Consider the following 14,874-nt stretch of genomic DNA (forward strand, 5'->3'; position numbering starts at 1 on the left):
CGCCCAGAGTGCTGCCCATTCTGGCATTTAACGCCCAGAATGCTGCCAGGCTGGGCGTTAAATGCCCATTCTGCTATCCTTATTGGTGTTTAGACGCTAGTAAGTCTGTCCTCCAAGGTGTGTTGTTTTTGATGCTGTTTTTCATTCTATTTTTTATTTTTCATTTGGTTTTGTGACTTCACATGATCATCAACCTAAAGAAACCATAAAATAACAATGGAAAACAAATAAATATAATTAAATAAAATTGGGTTGCCTCCCAATAAGCGCTTCTTTAATGGCAATAGCTTGACAGTGAGCTCTTAGAGAGCTTCACAGAGACTCAGAGCTTGATGTTGGCCTCCCAACACCAAACTTAGAAGTTGAGTGTGGGGGCTCTGTTTGACTCTGTATTGAGAGAAGCTTTTCATGCTTCCTCTCCATGGTCACAGAAGAAGATCCTTGAGCCTTAAACACAAGGTAGTCCTCATTCAATTGAAGGACTAGCTCTCCTCTGCCCACATCAATCACAGCTCTTGCTGTGGCTAGGAAGGGTCTTCCAAGGATGATGGAATCATCTTCATCATTTCCAGTGTCTAGGATTATGAAATCAGCAGGGATGTACAGGCCTTCAACCTTCACCAAGACATCCTCTACAAATCCATAAGCCTGTTTTCTTGAATTGTCTGCCATCTCTAGTGAGATTCTTGCATCTTGCACCTAAAAGATCCCTAGTTTCTCCATTACAGAGAGGGGCATGAGGTTTATCCCTGACCCCAGGTCACACAGAGCCTTCTCAAAGGTCATGGTGCCTATGGTACAAGGTATTAAGAACTTTCCAGGATCCTGTTTCTTCTGAGGTAATTTCAGTTGAACTAGATCATTTAGTTCATTGATGAGCAATGTGGGTTCATCCTCCCAAGTCTCTCTACCAAATAACTTGGCATTCAGCTTCATGATTACTCCTAGATATTGAGCAACTTGCTCTTTAGCAATGTCTTCATCCTCTTCAGAGGAAGAATACTCATTAGAGCTCATGAATGGCAACAGTAAGTTCAGTAGAATCTCTATGGTCTCTGTATGAGCCTCAGATTCCTTTGTTTTTTCATTAGGGAACTCCTTGGAGGCCAGTGAATGTCCATTGAGGTCTTCCTCACTGGAAATCACTGCCTTTTCCTCCTCTCCAGGTTCGGCCATGTTAGGTATATTTATGGCCTTGCAGTCTCTTTTTGGATTTTCTTCTGTATTGCTTGGGAGAGTACTAGGAGGGAGTTCAGTAACTCTTTTACTCATCTGACCCACTTGTGCCTCCAAATTTCTAATGGAGGACCTTGCTTCAGTCATGAATCTGAGAGTGGTCTTAGATAGATCAGAGACTACAGTTGCTAAGTCAGAGTGGCTCTGCTTAGAATTCTCTGTCTGTTGCTGAGAAGATGATGGAAAAGGTTTGCTATTGCCAAACCTGTTTCTTCCACCATTATCATTATTGAAGCCTTGATTAGGCTTCTGTTGATCCTTCCATGAGAGATTAGGATGATTCTTCCATGAAGGATTGTAAGTGTTTCCATAGGAATCTCCCATGTAATTCACTTCTTCCATTCCAGGGTTCTCAGGGTCATAAGCTTCTTCTTTAGAAGAAGCTTCCTTAGTACTGCCTATTGCAGCTTGCATTCCAGACAGACTCTGAGAAATCATATTGACTTGCTGAGTCAGCATTTTATTCTGAGCCAATATGGCATTTAGAGTATCAATATCAAGAACTCCTTTCTTCTGAGTTGTCCCATTATTCATAGGATTCCTTTCAGAAATGTACATGAACTGGTTATTTGAAACCATTTCAATGAGTTCCTGGGCTTTTGCAGGCGTCTTCTTCAGATGAAGGGATCCTCCAGTAGAGTGATCCAATGACATCTTGGACAATTCAGACAGACCATCATAGAATATACATATGATCCTCCAGCATGCACGTTGCCGCGTACGCGAGCATTCGAAGCAGAAAGGGTTTTTGCGTATGCATACCAACGGCCAAGTACACGGGAGTGTAAAGTTGGCATTTTCGCGTACGCATGCCAGGGTCTCATATGCATCAATGTTGGGCACAGGCCTATCATCATGTATGCATGCCTGTTTCGCGTACGCATGCCTCCCAATTTTCAGAAAATTCTGTTTTGTTGCAGAATTCGGTTTTCCACACCAAACTTCAAACGCGCATAACTTTTTCATTAAAAATAATTTTTCAGCCATTCTTTGAATGGCATAAATTTCACGGGCCAATTTTTATTCTAAAAATGTTTCATCAAAATTGGGGCTCCGGAAGCCATGTTATGACCCGTCAAAGTTGGTTAAAAACAAGGTTTTACAAAAATTTTGCAAGTCCTCTAGTTTTCAAAACTCACAAATCTCATTTCAATTTAGCCATACTCAATTCCAATCCTACACATTCATACACATTACCAACTACACTTCCATCATTCTTCAACCATACAACACCTAATCATTTAGTTCCAAATCATCAACTCTTTCCACAATTCCCACTCATAAATCACCATTCTCAACAATTATCAATCCAAGCATCAATTAAATTACATTACACCATTCCGAACCATCTCAATCATTGTTCGTTATTTTATCATCATCAAATCTCATAATCTGCATCATTTATCATCAACATCAATATCCATCATAAATCATCAACAACATCAATAATCATCATCAATTCAATCTTATCCTAAGATCTACTAGCCTAAGTTGCCCACAACATTACTTATTATTTAAAGAAAATTGAAACCATACCTTGGCTGATTCCCATACAAGCACAAAATTACCAAATTAATCTCCTCCTCACAAGCCTTGAAGCATAGCCACAAAAAATCAACAAGAATTCCAAACTAATCGATACAAATTACCAAAAATTAATTCACGGGTTTAACAAATTAACAATCCAAAAGGGCTAACAACTTTCTTACCTTATCCACTATGAATTGGGATAAAACTCAACAATTATCCAATGCTAGATAGCACCTAAATAACTAAAATCACAAAAATTTCTCAATAACCAAACCCAAAAATGTGAAAATGTATAGATTAGAGAACTAGAGTATAGATTTCAAGATCCTTATCACTTTGTTTGGATAGAATTGAAGAACTCTTTGAGAGCTTTGTATAGCCATAAATAGCATGCTAATCCGAGTTCAGTAGCTCAAGATATGAGCGATTGAAGAAGAGGATGAATGGTAACCTCTCTTCTTTTCTTCCTTCTAGCTCAGCTGCCCTAACCCTCTTTGATTGTGAAATGAGGCTGAGTTGCCTCTTAATGAAGGTTATATATGTTGGGCTTGGGCTCAACTTGGGCCCGACCCAACCGTTTAGTATTTTTGGTTAGTTTGGCCTAACTTTGAGCCAAAATATTTAGAATTAGTGCCCGATTTTCATTCTAAATATTTTTCTAAGTTTTTCTAAAATTTTATTTTCTCACTCACAGTACTGGACAGACTTGAACTGGTACTGCCAGTTAAATTACTGATACGCATTTTTACGCAATTTTTTGTAGAAAATTATATTTTCCCACTTAGAAAAATCTACTGGATCCAAATCTCACCTATAAATTTTCTACTTAATATTTCTAAATTTTTGAACCTATTTCAGATAATTAAACTATTATTTTATTTTAATTAATTGGTTAATTAAACTTCCGGTTCTTACAGAGCTCGCCGCTGTCACTGCTGGAACTTCCTAGAACTGTTGCCAACTTTACCTTGCCTTTAACCCTCCTTAACCACTTGGATTTTAACCTCTAATCCTTAACTTGATGATTTCAATGTTGGTCTTCGGTCCCTTGGGGCCAATTTGTGAGTAAGCTTTACGTCTATAATTATTTGGCTTTGCATCTATAGTTATTTTTATATACACTGCTTTAAATTTGTAATTATACTTACAAAAATTACTATCAAGATTATTATTAAAGGATTTTAATTTTGCTTGAATAATTGATTTATTAGAACTAAATATTATTCTTGTTAAGCTCATTTTAATCTGCACATAAGACTATATATTTTTATGAGACTATATAATTTTAAAACTAATTATTGATACTTGCTATTCTAAAATTGTGAATACAGAATCTTTTATGATTTACAAAGTATGATTGAAAATGATTTGTACGAGAAAGTATTAGTTGATCTAATTTGAGATTTGGTGTATTTGACATAGTAAATAGTTAGCTATATTTTGAATTATATGTTTTGAATTATTTTGGTAGACTCCTATTAGAAAATCTTAGTTAACAGCGGTCATGACGTTAACCTAGATGCATCTAGCTCAGATATCAGCTAACAGAGGCGTTTCCAGTCTAATGTGTAGGACACACATTAGATCTGTTATTCTGTATTGACACGCGAGAGGAAAGAAATACCCTTAGAGGTGGAGCCGCCCAAGTGTGAACTATTTGATTTGATTTTTGTACTGAGAACTCCCTTATTGATTCACTTATTTATATAAACTACTATTTTTTGTTAAAATATGTTTTAATAATATAGTTTGTATGGTCTTATGTGAATTATAGATGTATTGTCTAGTCATTGAGTTGAAATACTCACTCCGTTTTTGTAAAAAATTTTCAGGAATAGATAGCCGAATATGTGAGCTTTATTATCCAAGGATTATTATCTGCAATATGTACTCATTCTTTGTTGAGTTCCTAGATTATGTACTTCATATGTCACAAGTAGGATCCAATCATATTTATTTATTTTATCTTTTTTGTTAAAAATGTCGCTATTCATGCTAGAACTTGTAAATTTATTAAAAATATTTATAATTTTTTTAACTTATATTCAAACTTGTTAGGCTTGGTAGGGAACTATTTTTGATAGCGCCATTCATGGCTTTTTTTGCGGTTGAGACAGTGGTATTAGAGCTTGGGTTAACCTGGGCAATATGGAGCAAGTGTCCTATGGTAGGATCACAATTGTATAAATAGAAGTGCCCCTATTTGTATGAGTTGTGGCACTATTAAAGGCCTATAGAAATGTCATCTATAATGACCCGACTCCTAGCATGTCATGATTACTAGAAGCTAAGCATTACTAACTTGCTTCCCTTAACTATAACTAGTATTTATTATATGAGTCTGAGTCGTTGTTAAAATATAATTATTTAGCAGAGTAAATTAATTTTGAGATCATTTAGCTCTGTTAGTAAGAATATTTAAAGATAAGTATACAGATAATAACAGGTAAAGTAGTTTAAAACTATCAAATATAAATAAATGATATGGTAGTAAATTGTACTTAGTTAACAACCTTAGAAATAACTAGTTAGTAACTAATTACAAGTATATATATATATATATATATATATCATCAGGAACCTCTTCCTTTCGCATCTCCATGGATAGCAAGAATTCCTCCATCTCTAGTAATGGTAACTATAGTAAAAGACGTAGAAAGATAATTTAGTAGCATAAACTCTAGAAACTTCTTCATAAAACACTTAGGAAAGCTCGAGAAGAGGTTTATAATTGGTTATAGTACTATAGAAAGATTAATAATATCAAAAGAAGATATTGATACAAGATAACAGAGAAATAATATTACCTTAAGTGGGTTAAGCCCTAAAAGGCCTAAGTGAGGCAAGTGAAAGAGAATAAGATTGATTAAGATTATAAAAGAAAATAGAGAAAGAATAATGACATATGAGAATAAAGGATAGAAAAATGGATATCGAATAATGTAATTGAGAGAAAATAATAAAGGAAAAAGAGGAACTAAGAAGAGTTATAGTGATTGAGAACTGATAATTGAAAGAAACGGTTAAGGAAAAGGAATAGAGAAAGAAACAGAAAAAGGAACTGAAAAGGATTTATAGAAAAAAAAACTGAAAGGTGAATGCTGATTGGGCCTTGGTGCCAATTGTATAATGGAGATGCCCACAGACTGAAAACTGTTTTTCAGGGGTACATATATCTGTAGAAAAGAGGTTAAAAGTCAATTGATGTGGCTTCGGCCATACAACTTGTATGCATCTGATTCAACTAGAAAACCATATTTAGAACTTGTGCCCAGGTAATATTGGACTATAGGATATAAACCAACACATGATCTCATGGTCTACATAGGAGAGACATGCATCATTCTTATTTGCGCATACTTCTCTACTATATATATACATTCTTTGTGTGTGTATGCTTTATGTAGTCTCTTTCTACATGGTGTTATTTTGTATTTTTTGTCTGTATAATATTTTTCTGTATTCTTCTATTTGTTTGCTAAATCTCGAGGAATCAAAGAAATTAACTAACAACCAAAACATAGTAAGAACCCCGAGTTCTTACCTCTTTCTCCCTTTCAGATGGAGCACTGGCAGCCCAGTAATGACATATGTTCGTGCAAAGGAGAGCTGAATGATATTTTGTCTTTTGATGACGTCGGCTTGGCTCAAGTTTTTAAAGACTTAGAGTGTTATTCCCTCGCTTTTGTAGCCCAGAAGGAGTAGGGGACTATAGAGTTTAGGCTAGCCCGGGTGTCAGCTTTTGTAACTTAAATGAATTATACTCTTCTCTTAATTATTTTCAAAACTCCATTTTTAATCTTTGTTGGAGTTTTAAAACTAAACGAGTGAGCCTCAAAAACTTTGCTGACAATGGAGCTTCGGCTTTTCTCTCTCATTCTTCATTCTTGGTATTATGTGAGTAGAAAGAAAAAAAAGAAAGTAAAAGTAACTTTGAAGGTCAATGAACGAACTGGTTATCTGCCGGTAAAGAATTTTATGAAAATAATCGCGTTGTAAGTATAGTTTTTAAACCAACAGAGAATCCTTTCGTACAAAAGTTTTGGTTGTCACAAGTAACAAAACCAATAACATTTATAACCGAAGTATTTAAACCTCGGGTCGTCTCTCAAGGAATTGCAGGGAGGTGTGATTTATTATTGGTTATGGAAAAAGGTATATATTTGGGTTTTTGAAATAAGGAACAAGTAATTTAAATGACAAGAAAAATAAATTAATAATTAGAAAAACTCTTGGCAAGGTATGAGAACTGGAAATCTCATCCTGGTTATCCTTATCAGGTGTGATGAGAATTGTTTATTGCTCCCACTTAGTTAACCCTTACTAAATAAAGAAAAGTCAAGTGAACTAATCAATTTGATTCCTCAAGTCCTAGTCAACTCCTGTGGAAAGACTAGCTTTAGAGGGATCCAAATCAATAAGCAATTTCCAATTTTCAATCAACTGCTGAGTTTGATAACTCAAGTGTCACCAATTACTCAACCAAAGCCAAAAGAGGGAAAAATCTAAATTATTTATATCATAAATAAAAGAAAGCAATCATAAATCTGAAATACCTCAAATTGCATTTAAACATAAATTCAAATCTAACATGAAGAGTTCATAAGCCAATTTGGCAACATAAGTAATTAACAAGTAAAAGTATTAGAATAAATAAAAGTAGAAGAGACGTAAAGTAAAGGAACATTGAACCTGGAATGATGAAAATAAACATACTCTAAGAAAAATCCTAATTCTAAAACCTAAGAGAGAGGAGAGAGCCTCTCTCTCTCTAAAGCTACATCTAAAACCTAAAATTGTCAATTATGAATGTTGTATTGATGAATGTTGAATATATGATTTGATTCCCTCATTCTTCAGCATTTATTCTGTGTTTCTGGGCTTGGACTCGGGCCGAAAAGGCCCAAAAATCGCTGGGGGCGACTTCTGCAATTTTCTGCACGTGGCGTCCATCACGCGTGCGATTAATCATATAATGATGATTAATCATATAAATAAAAGAAGTGCAAAATGAATACAGAGTAATGATGATTAATCATATAAATAAAAGAAGTGCAAAATGAATAAAATCATCAATAATGCGATTTTACTAAGAAGGAAACCAGAATGAGTAGGAATGCTAGCCCATTCATCCATGAATTGGCTTGGTTGAAACCAATTACTGTAGAATTCAAAAGTACCAAAGCCAATTTATGAATGGGAGTTAAGTGAAACAATTTTCGGAAATAATCGGGTAGCATTCTGGCTATAAATTGGATGTTCCCGGGTAATAAACAGCAATAGAAATTCAGTTCATATGACATGGAAGTAGTGCATAAAAGAGTAGCAAATAGCAAGGCACATGAATTTAGAAAAAAGATGAATTCAATCTGCAGCAAGAATTGCAATGGGAAAATAGCAAATCAGCATTAAACAGTAATGAACAGCATATGAGCAGGATCAACAGCACAACAATTTTAAAATTGCGAAACAGATAAAGCAAGCAGCAAGAACGTTGCAATTATCAGACCTAAATCCACTAACCACATCCTAGCTACCTAACCACCTAAAATTCACTACGAACATGCATCTCTAACTATCCTAATTTGAACAGAATTTGAAAAGTATGCAAAATAACTAATTGGAATGGGAAAGGAATCGGAGTGCAGTGGAACCTTGCGCGCAGTAATAAAAATTGAACGCAGAGAGAGGGTGGTGGGATGGTGGTGCTGGTGGGTGGCACAGCGGCCCTGGAAAGCGGCACGGTGGCGTTGGGAGTCTCGCGGTGGTCCTTGGTGGAGGCAGGGGGTGAAAGAGGGATAAGGAGGGAGGAAAGGAAGGAGGGGAAAGGGGGTGGTGTGGCGGCAGGGCTTCGTCGACGGTGGCGGTGGCAGCGGCAGCGCTGCGGGCTGGGTTGGTGACGGGGCAGGGGGTAGTGGTGGTGCGAGAGGGGGAAGGGGAAGGAGAAATGAGGAAGAGAAGGGGAAAAGAGGGGGGTGAGGGCGGTGCGACGAGGGGTGGCGACGGCGGCGCTGCGGCGGGCTGGGTGGCAGTGGCAGTGGGAGGTTGGAGGGAGAAGGGAGAGATGGAGGTGGAACGTTGGGGGGGGAGAAAGGGGCGACGCTGGGTTAGGGTTTCCGCGTCGGGGGTAAAGTGAATTCAAATCCACGCGGACGCGTGGGTCATGCGAAAGCGTGGATGAGGCGGAAGTGCAACGACGCGGAAGCGTTATTGACGCGAACGCGTGAATGAGGGATAATGGAAATGACGCATACGTGAGACACGCGTACGCGTCACCTAGAACGCATAATTCCAGGGTCGTTTTGGCGCAACTATCTGTTTCAATTAAGGGGGCAAAATTTGTCACGCGAAGCGTACACGTCGCCCACGCTTACACGTGGTGTGTGTAAATGAAAATGACGCGTACGCGTGGCCCAATTTATGCCTAACACATACCAGCCGCACGATTCCAGCCCAACTTTCTGGGCGTTGGATTGATACGCCGATTTGGGATCGACGCCCACGCGTGGCCCATGCGCACGCATGGTATTTTTTTTATGCAGTATGCAAATGCAAATGCAGACTATATGCATGCTTCCAGGGAAAATAGAATAAAATAAAATAAAACTAAAGACAAACAATAACAAAATAAAATTAAAATTGTAAAAGGAATGATCATACCATGGTGGGTTGTCTCCCACCTAGCACTTTTAGTTAAAGTCCTTAAGTTGGACATTTGTTGAGCTCCCTGTTATGGTAGCTTGTGCTTGAACTCATCCAGAAATCTCCACCAACATTTGCAATTCCAAGAGCCTCCAGGGTCCCAAACTAGGCACGTAAAGCCTTTGAGCAAGTTAAAGCAGGTTTTCAAGCTCCAGGAGTATTGATTGTCAGGATAAATTCCAGGATCCCAAACCTTGCTTTTGTACCCGTCTCCACTTCTATCTTCATTATTCCAACCGGGCGGTACACAACTTGAATTTCCACTGAGATACCCAAACTTCTTCCGAAATTCATTCAATCGAGCTCTATACCAATCCTTGCACTTCCATTTGGAGCGTGGGACCTTATTGAACTTTAACTGCCAACTTCTATTACTAACCATCTCCCTCTTACTCTTAAAGCCGTAAAGAGCTCTAAGCTGGCCATCTGTTTCAAGCAAACCATATTCAAGTGGAAAAGCAAAGATGAAGGCTAAGGATTTTACCTACTTGAAATTTGTATTAGGTGGTAATGGCCTTGGGAGAGGTGTTTCCGGTGGTTCTGCAAGCTCCACTTCCTTGTACTCCTCTGTGAATTCTTCCACTTCCTGACAGACCTCTTCAATTACAACCTCGTCTTGATCAAAGTCTTCGATTTCTTCCTCATCACTCAAGTCATAAGTTGGAGGTTGAGAAAAGTCTACCTCCACATCATCCTCATATTCACTCGGGGTAGAATCTTCAGTCTCAAAGAATTCATTTACGGATGCAAGTTCATCACTAGGAGAGCTTGATTCGTGGTCATCATTACCAAGGAAACTTGCTTCTTGATTTGTCCCGTCCAGTTCTTCATAAGATACATGCCTTGGGGGTTGTGCACTATCCTCCTTAGCATCAACTGCAAATTTCTGGGTGGATTTCTCCATAATTCTTGATTTCCATGGAGGTTCAGCATCTCCTAAGTCTTCAACCAATTCTTCTTCCTTGATAATTTCAGCTTCTTCTACTTGTTCCAGTACAAAGTCATGCTTCTTACTGTCCACCGGAGCTTCCAGTGTCTCTTTATTGCTACATTCTTCATTGGATTCTCTACATGAAGCCATGGGAGTTGCTTGAGTACCCGAACGTCGGGAAGCTAATTGATTTATTGCTTGCTCCAGTTGATGAAGGGTTGCATGAAATTGATCTACTATTTCCTTGAGGCGAGCCTGTGATTCTTGGGTTGATGGATATGGGCATGGTGCATATGGAATTGGTGGTTCTTGGGAGTAATTGGATTGGAATTGGGGTGGATAGAGGTTAGGGTCATATGGAGGTGAACAGTTGTGGTTGGCTTGTGAGTTTGGTGGTTCAAAGCTATGTTGAGGAGGTGGTTCATTGGCATATGATGGGGTTTGTTGGTAACCATAAGGAGGTCCACCATATCTATCATCTTGGTATGCACCTTAGAATGGCTCTTGACCATAGTAATTTGGTGGAGGTGGTTTGTCACGAAAGGGTCCACCATAACTATTGTCTTGGCATGCATTATAGAATGGTCGTTGTCCATGGTACCTGATGCCAGGGCATCTTGGCCAGTTTCACTGACCTTTTCTTTACTGTTTTTAGGTTAGTTTCATGCATTTCTTTAGGAAATAAGCTAGTTTTGGGTAAATATTCACTTATGCCTTGACTCAAGCACACATTGTGCATTTTACATGATTTCATGAGGATTTTGCATAAGTTTAGTGACAAATATTATGTTGCATTACTCATGACATGGACTGGAGCTTTGATGCACTTTGTTGCTTGATTTTAGGACCAAAAAGGAGCAAGAAAGGGGAGGTAACTTGCAAGGATTAATGAGAAAAGTGATTGCCAATAACACTCTCAAAGAAAGCCATCAATGCCCACGTTAGAGAGTCACGTTAACCAAGTTAACATGAACTCTAACGTGGAGAAGAGAAGTTGAGCCAACGTTAGTGACACTCAACATTGTCACTAACGTTGGCAATCACTCATAAGTGGCCACGTTAGAAGCCACGTTAACCTAGTTAACGTGGCCTCTAACGTTAAGGGGGAGGGAAAGAAGCCAACGTTAGTGACACTCAACATTGTCACTAACGTTGGCCTATGGTGCTAAGTACCACGTTAACTCCCACGTTAACTTGGTTAACGTGGGAATTAACGTAGAGGATGAAGAGTTGTCGACAACGTTAGTGACACTCAACATTGTCACTAACGTTGAAGCAACCACACAACCCCCAAGAGTCACGTTAACCTCCACGTTAACTTGGTTAACGTGGAAGCTAACGATGAGAAATGAAAGATGAGCCAACGTTAGTGACACTCAACATTGTCACTAACGTTGGGATGGCTTAAAGATGGCCACGTTAGAAGCCACGTTAACCTAGTTAACGTGGACTCTAACGTGAGACCCAGGGGCACATTGGAACGTTAGTGAAAATGTTGAGTGTCACTAACGTTCTCGAAGGTTGGCAAGGACCACGTTAGAAGCCACGTTAACCTAGTTAACGTGGGCTTTAACGTGAAACAAGAAGGGGGACACTGGAACGTTAGTTACAATGTTGAGTGTCACTAACGTTCTCGAAGGACTAACAAGGCAACGTTAAAATCCACGTTAACCTAGTTAACGTGGGTTTTAACGTAAGGCAAAGGGGTGCATTGGAACGTTAGTGACAATGTTAAGTGTCACTAACGTTCTCGAACTTATATTCTCACTAAATATTAACACCCCTAACGTCCTAAGCTGAAGTCTCTGCCCACTTAGCACTTTCTCTCTGCAAGTAAAGCCAAGCCCAAATGAAGAAAAGAACTGCTTCAAACTCAAGATCCAAAGGCCCAAGACTTGAAGAGTAAACTAGAAGCTGAGAAGAGTAGTATATATAGGAGTGACTTTGAATTGTAAAGGAGTTCTGGAGGCTGAAGAACCACTCTCTGTATTTACTTTCTTTGCAATTTCTAGTTTTATGATGTATTCTCCATCTTTGTTTTCATTTTCAAGAGCTATGAACAACTAAACCCCTTTCATTGGGTTAGGGAGCTCTGTTGTAATTTGATGGATCAATACTAATTTTCATTGTTCTTCTTCTATCTTTCCTCTTGATTTTACTTGAAGGCTTTCGATCTTCATCCAATTGAGTAGTTATCTTGGAAGAGAAGCTATTCAAACTTGGATCTCTTTTGAACCTTGGAAGAGGAATGAAGAGATCAAGCTAGAAATGCTTTCTCATGCTGGACCAAATTGGGTTTGGATGGGTATGTGACTGTAACCCTCTCAATACTTGGTTTGGGAAATGCATGTAGTATAATCAGTGACCATACTTCATCTCTTCTCATGAGCAATTGACCAAGGAATTGGCTATTGATCAAGATTTAAGAGATTGAATTGCAAGGAGTTGCAATTCAATCACTTAAGATTACCAAGGAGATCAATGAGTGCATTGATTGAGGAAGAGATGAAAATGAACTTGATCCGGAGAATTGCAACATCTCCTAAGCCCAATGAATTCCCCATCTCTAATCTTACCCATTCTCTTTAATTTCTGCGATTTACTTTTATGAGCAAATCCCCCATTCCCATTTACAATTCTGCAATTTATTTTCAGTCATTTACTTCCAGTTCTTTAATTCTAGCATTTACTTTTCTGTTATTTACATTCCCGCCATTTTATTTTCTGCAACTCTCAACCTAAATTCTGGATTCGCTCAACTAGAACATTCTTCTAATTAAAGTTGCTTGATCAATCAATCCCTGTGGGATTCGACCTCACTCTATTGTGAGTTTTTACTTGACGACAACTTCGGTACACTTGCCGAAGGGAGATTTGTTGAGAGACAAGTTTTCCACCTATCAAGTTTATGGCGCCGTTGCCGGGGATTGATTGTTCATCAACAATGATTAGATTGGAAGATCACTAGATTGTGAGCATTTTATTTTGTGTATTTCATTTTCTGTTTGATTGATTTGCTTTTTGTTTTAGTTAAACTTCTTCCCTTCTCCATCTACTCTTTTGTTTTTCTTTGTTATTTTCAATTATGTTCGCTAACCCACTAACTGTTTGATATATTGCATCACCCACAACTAACATCAATTCTGACATAAATACTGTCTGCACCTATCTTCTCTGCTTGTACTTGTTGGTTGTATGACAGGGAGAAGAAGCAGGGCTTCAACTTCCTTTGATTCTGAACTAGAGAGAACCTTCCTTAGACTAAGGAGGGAGGCAAGAGGAAAATGAGTAGTTGGTGCTGAAGAAAAGGAGGAACAGTTTGAGGAATACTTTGAACCAAACATGGAAGAAAACATGGAAAATCATCATGAGGAAGAGACTCACAACCATGGCAGAGGAGGTGGAGCAAATCATGCTGGGGAGGATAGAAGAGTTTTGGGCTCCTATATTAATCCAAACCCAGGAAATTGTGGAAGTAGCATCCAAAAGCCAACAATCTATGCCAACAACTTTGAACTTAAACCATAGCTCATCACCCTTGTTCAGAACAACTGTTCGTTTGGAGGAGGTGTTCAAGAAGATCCCAACCAACATCTGACCACATTCCTGAGAATATGTGACACAGTAAAATCTAATGGTGTTCATCCTGACGCCTATAGATTGCTCTTATTTCCCTTCTCACTCAGAGACAAGGCAGCCAAGTGGCTGGAATCCTTCCCAAGGGAGAGCTTGACAACTTGGGAGGATGTGGTGAACAAATTCTTAGCAAGATTCTACCCTCCTCAACGAATCAATAGGCTGAGAGCTGAGGTTCAAACCTTCAGGCAACAGAATGGTGAGACTCTGTATGAAGCATGGGAGAGGTTCAAAGACTTAACAAGGAGGTGTCCACCTGACATGTTCAACGAATGGGTCCAGCTGCACATTTTCTATGAAGGGCTCTCTTATGAGTCAAAGAAGGCAGTAGATCATTCATCTGGAGGGTCTTTGAACAAGAAGAAGACCATTGAGGAAGCTATAGATGTTATTGAAACAGTAGCAGAAAACGACTACTTCTATGCTTCCGAAAGAGGGAACACAAGAGGAGTGATGGAGCTAAACAATGTAGATGCTCTGTTGGCCCAAAAAAATCTCATTACTCAGCAGCTGGCTGATATCACCAAGAAGATGGAGATGAACCAAGTAGCAGCAATCTCCACTTCATCAATAACACAAGAAGGAGTAAACCAAGAAGCAGAAGGGAGTCAGGAGCAAGCCAACTACATTGGGAATTCACCAAGGAAAAACTATGATCTATACTCCAAGACTTACAACCCTGGATGGAGAAATCACCCGAACTTTGGGTGGGGAAGTGAGCAAGATCAAAACCAAGACCAGAGAAGTTACAATTCCAACAACAATGCAGCTCACCAACAATTCACCCAGAGGACATCTCAACACCCCCACGACAACAACTCTCCACACACTTATCAAAA

General features: G+C 38.7%; 1 non-coding gene across 1 annotated transcript; it reads right to left on the bottom strand.

Moving 5' to 3' along the window:
• Positions 1-14,194: 14,194 nt before the first annotated feature.
• Positions 14,195-14,298, bottom strand: LOC148576097 (small nucleolar RNA R71). Its single transcript, XR_015903686.1, has one exon. It is a non-coding gene; the product is annotated as a small nucleolar RNA R71 (small nucleolar RNA).
• Positions 14,299-14,874: the final 576 nt, after the last annotated feature.

Source organism: Arachis ipaensis, chromosome B1 (genome assembly GCF_059453495.1).
Source record: "Arachis ipaensis isolate K30076 ecotype BB chromosome B1, ASM5945349v1, whole genome shotgun sequence".
Taxonomy (NCBI): Eukaryota; Viridiplantae; Streptophyta; class Magnoliopsida; order Fabales; family Fabaceae; genus Arachis; species Arachis ipaensis.